Source organism: Alligator sinensis, unplaced genomic scaffold (genome assembly GCF_000455745.1).
Source record: "Alligator sinensis unplaced genomic scaffold, ASM45574v1 scaffold187_1, whole genome shotgun sequence".
Taxonomy (NCBI): domain Eukaryota; kingdom Metazoa; phylum Chordata; order Crocodylia; family Alligatoridae; genus Alligator; species Alligator sinensis.
The window spans coordinates 204,990-209,965 of NW_005841861.1; the positions used below are offsets into that span (position 1 = coordinate 204,990).

Consider the following 4,976-nt stretch of genomic DNA (forward strand, 5'->3'; position numbering starts at 1 on the left):
CTGTGGCTGCAAGGCTACCAGAGGAATCCTAACTACTATGCTCCAATGAAAAAGGCCCTGTGCTACACCAAAGCTGCAAGCCCACCAGAGACCTTATACCAGGGAGGTTCCTAATAAAGAACTGTAAGTTGCCTGCAAGCTGGACTTCCTTATGCAGCCAAAGGACTTCATTTTGGTTATAGGCAGAGGGCTTAAGTTTTCTATAATGATTTGAATTGGTGGAACAGGTTAGGACTACTTAGGGGAGGTGGAAGTCCCAGGATGCCTGAGGAGCACATGGTTCCTTTGAACACTGCCAGGGCTCAGGGCACAGAACAAGCTTAAGCTGAGGCAGGTTGAAGCCTGGAGAAGCACAGTGCCAGGGGCTGGTGCCTAGACATGGAGGAGATGGGGTCAGGGGGCCTACAGACCTAAAGGGGTGAGACCTGGGCCCCTGAAAGGCACAAGGCCCAAGTCTGTAAAGAGGCGAGATCAGGGCTGAAAGAGCCAGATGTAGGAAGGTCGAAATGAGGACTAGAGCCCCAAAGCCCAGTCCTGTGCAGTAGATCAGGGCTGGAGAGCCCGGCCAGAGAATACGGGCAGAAGGCAAGCAAGCCAACAAGGGACAGAAAGATCAAGAGCGGCCTCAAAAACAACTAAAGTGTTAACACCTGAAAGGCACTGGCACAGCTGTAAGGGAGGTTGGAGGCCATAAATATCCTTTAAGGTGACTGGTGTCAGAAAAGGGGCCTATGGGCCAGAAGTAGCTTCTGAGCATAACTTAGAGGCAGGTGGTCCATAAAGAATTGATAGACTGGGAGGATGTAGGCTTACTCGGCTCCCTGGGGAAACCTCCATTACACTCAAGATCTGAAAGTAAGAGCCAAATGGGGCAGGGAAGAATACCTGAAGAGCCAGAGTAAGAGCAGGAACTCCGAGGTTACCAGGCAGGGGTGTAACAACTGGCCCTGGACCCCAGTCCTGCCACAGGCCAGATCTAACTCATGGGGCTGGGTCAGTGTGCTGGATTGCAACAGTGGAACAATTCTATATTCAGGATCTGGCCTGTGGATTGGCCTTGTGCCACTCTTCTAGCTTACAGGGCCACTGTTTAGAAGGCTTTTAAGAGCAATAATATACAAAGTATCTCTTTAGGTAAGACCAGAAGATGTTGTCTTATCAAAAAAGACATCTCAAAGAGCATGGTACCATAACATGAGTGAGTGGGGTAGAGTCTGACCCCTGCCTTTTATCTTTACTTTCGGACTTTGTTTTTACTATCTTATCTTTATTTTAATGCAGTTTTGCCTGTCTTGGCCTACTCCCCGTTCCTTTACCTGCACTAAACCCCAAGTTGGATTAGTGCTACTAAGGAATTGTCAGATACCACCATTCATCTAATTCTGAAAACTGACTCTATTCAGTGTCTAATTCAAATCCATACCACATGACATTCAATGACTGAAAGACAGAAGCCATTCAGTTCCACCTAGTACACTAATACCTGAATGCAAGTGCCCTGATGTACTACTGGCAACACTGTGATGCCCAATACATACAGAATGGGATAAAAAATGACCCCTGGCTTTTGATTCCTCAGGAAGCAGCATCTGATAGAGCACTGGAATGAGTCAGAAGACTAGTATTATTCCTAGCTCTGCCATGAAGCTGCTGCAACCCCAAGGCAGCTCACTTGCTCTCGGTACCTTTATTTTCCTTCCATTCGTTGCCTTGTTTACGTAAGCTGCTCAGAGCTGAAACTCTCTCTCAGTGGCCGCATCCACATGAGATGCTTTACTCAAGTTTAAAGCAAATTACTGCATAGTGGGAGCATCTACATGAGGTGCTTTACTCAAAATTAGAGAAAATTACTATGCAGGAAGCATCACCATCTATACGTGCAGATGCTTACTGTGCAGTAATTTGCTGTAATCTTGAGTAGATTTTCTACCTGTAAACACAAGTAGTAAATTTACGTGGGAGTAATTACTGCTCAGTACAGTATGTGCAGATGGCCAACCAGGAGTGAATTTGTTGCCGGTCAGTCAGACCGGTCACCTGGTCAGCCAGCAAATCTGCTCCCACACCCCAACATGTGTAAACTCCTGCCCAGGGTGGGTTTACTCTAGAGTACTTTAAAGTAAACCCACTCCATTGTTTTGCGCGTGTAGACACACCCAGTATGCGTCTATGCAGTGCCCCATGGAATGGGCACTTTATTCTTGGTTGGGGCCTGTGGGTGCTACTGTGAAAAATAATTGCTCTTGATTCTCTGTCCTAAAGCAAGTGTTCTTAGATTTTTATTATTATTGTTGTTGTTGTTGTTGTTCAAGAGTTAATAGCAGCTCCCTAGTTAAGGGTGAAACCATTCCTGCCAAGGGCTAGACCTTCAGGTACTGTGATTTAGTGTGGTTTCACTGATTTCAGAGGAGCTAGTCTGTGCTTAAATTTCAGGTGCCTGCTCTCAGGCTAGAGAAGAATGCTTTGGGAAAGTCTGAAGAATACAGCCACAGCTTTGCTTTTCTCTGTATGGCGGTGAAATGTTAGCATTCCTCATTCTTTTTCTCCCCAAAATGCCTGAACTGTTTTACCTATTCATAACTCAAAGTGCCTAGGAGTTAAGAAATTCAGAGTTTCCCTTGTCTTGTTTCTCTTGTAGTGCACAGGCTTAGTTTGGAGGAAATATAGATCTGCAAATTAATGTTATTAGAATGTTAGCTCACAACAGATTATTTAGATGTCAAAACCTTTGGTGGGGAAAATATATATCACCTATTGTGACAAGTTAATGTCTACACATGGATGGCTGTGCCTACCAAGTATTTATATATGGAAAATGGTTGGTTTACACATTAGCTCCCTATGAATAAATGTTTTAGTTGTAAGTACCTGTACCAATTAAATAGATACCTGTGAAGATAAGGGGGTGGGGGGAGATCTGTAGTTGATGTGTGTTGTCATAGCTCTGTTCACCTCAGTGGTGCTGGCAGTTGACACCAGCTAAGTATCTGTTGCAAGGTACTTACACAGCACTAGAGGATATCAGCAAAGTATTTAATCAGGGGCTGCAGAAAGCTTTGCTTGGCACACATCCAGTTCCTCAAAATCACACTCAGAGCCTTCTATCTCACCTTAAATATTTTTTGGTTGTGGAACCTTGCCCACTTCTGTACCCTGCTAAGGTACGCAGGCACTGCTACTAATCTAAAGCGTGGCGGTGTTTTGTTTGTTTGTTTCTTTTAAGCAAGTCAGAATTCAAGAAATCACGATGCTTAAGTTAAAACGTTAGTAGAGTTAACTACAAAAAAATAAGGGAGTTTTCATCATGTTTTCTCTTCTCATGGCAGAGCCCAGTTTTTCCATGTGGAAAAAAAATGCGAAAGATGAGATCTTGCATGACTTTTTCCACCCCCGCTCCCCTTTTTCCCACACATTGACACCTACATACACATGTGCACACAGTGTGATACTGGGCAGTCATGCCTAGAACAATTTTTTAAAATTCATGTTTGTCCTCACTGGTGCTCCAGTTGGGTTTCAGTGCCCTGTGGTTCGCTCCCACTTGCCCTGGGATTTTGGTTGTCTGTTCCTCTGACAATCTCTCGGCCATAAATTGCGGCTCTGCCTGTGGGAATTATCTGGTGGCTCTGTCTCCTGCATAGCCCATGCCTACCCAGCTGGCTGGCGTCAGTGCACTCAAGGCCAGACCTTCTCAGAACTTCTTTCAAAGCACTTCTCCTTAAATATATCTGCTTGTTTCCATTTTCTCTGGGTTTCTGTTCTGAGCCAGTCATCAATGCTCCTCAGGTACCAGGCAATTGTATTTGTCCACATGCTGATGAATCAGACTTCTTTCAATCTCTGATTATATTTCTCCTCAGGCATCTACAAACAAGAAGAATAAAGAAAAAAGCCTTCAAGCCTATTCTTCATACCCTGCTGCCCTGTAGGAATCTCCTCATCTTCAGAAAGCTGGTCAAGCGCGTGGTTCAAGAGCTCCACATTTAAGGTGTGAGGTAAGCAAGCAAGCCACTTCCAGTTCGATTTTTGCCTAAGGATGTCCTGAATTTTACTGGTAGCTTGCGTAGTGCATCCAGGCTAACACATCTTAAAAGCAGCTACTCCTGGAGCTGTTTTTTCTTAGGCTTGCTGTGGTGTTTTGGGGCTTCAAGCTCTTGTTCATATTCCTTTAAAGACCTCTTCCATTCTTCTTCTGTTTACATAGCGTGTTGAGTTTCCCTTACTAACAGCAGGTGTCTTTGTTGTAGTATTCCTTTTCCTTTTCTTCCTCCTCTCCTTCTCTTCCTCCCTCATTTGTCCTGTCTAAACAGGGTCATTGTTGTGGGTCCTGGCTCTCTACTATATCTCTCCACCTCATCTTCAGTCTTCCTCTTCCCCTTCTCCCTGGTAGTGCCATACTGGTAACTTCTTTTCTCACGTATTCTTCCAGACTCCTTTGAACATGCCTATACCATGTCAGTCTTCTCTCATCTACTTTCTTAGAAGCCTCCACTCCCGTCACCAATCCTCTGATGTAAGTGTTCTTCACTTTATCCATCTTGTCATTGCACATCTATTGAAGCTTTCTCATCCCCACCATGTACAGTCTCCTTTCTTGAGTTTTCTTCAGAGGCCATGTATCCGCTCCATACAATAGCACTACGTCTTAAAGAATTTCCCCTCCAGCTTCACTAATACTCTCCTGTCACATATTTCTGTTGCCAACTTCCAATTCATCCATGCTGCTGTTATTCAATGGTTCAACTCTTCATTTAACTGCATTCCATTGAATGACTGAACCCAGATGCTTGAACTTGTCAATTTTTTAACAAGTTTCTCATCAGTTATTACATTTCCAACATCAGGTACCTCAAAGAAATTATAGTACATATACTCCATTCTGGATCAACTAATCCTCATTCATCTAGGGTTCCCATATTTCCAATGCCAAAAAAGAGGACACCTGTGGAGGAGGGAGGGGGAAGAAAGGGGGGGGG

General features: G+C 44.4%; 1 long non-coding RNA gene across 1 annotated transcript in view; it reads left to right on the plus strand.

The window, feature by feature from the left end:
• The first annotated feature begins 3,878 nt into the window (after window positions 1-3,878).
• Window positions 3,879-4,976, plus strand: part of LOC102379323 — a 49,170-nt gene continuing 48,072 nt past the window's right edge. The window contains exon 1 of the long non-coding RNA XR_322991.3: window positions 3,879-3,995. This is a non-coding gene — a long non-coding RNA (uncharacterized LOC102379323). The remainder of the gene's footprint in view (window positions 3,996-4,976) is intronic.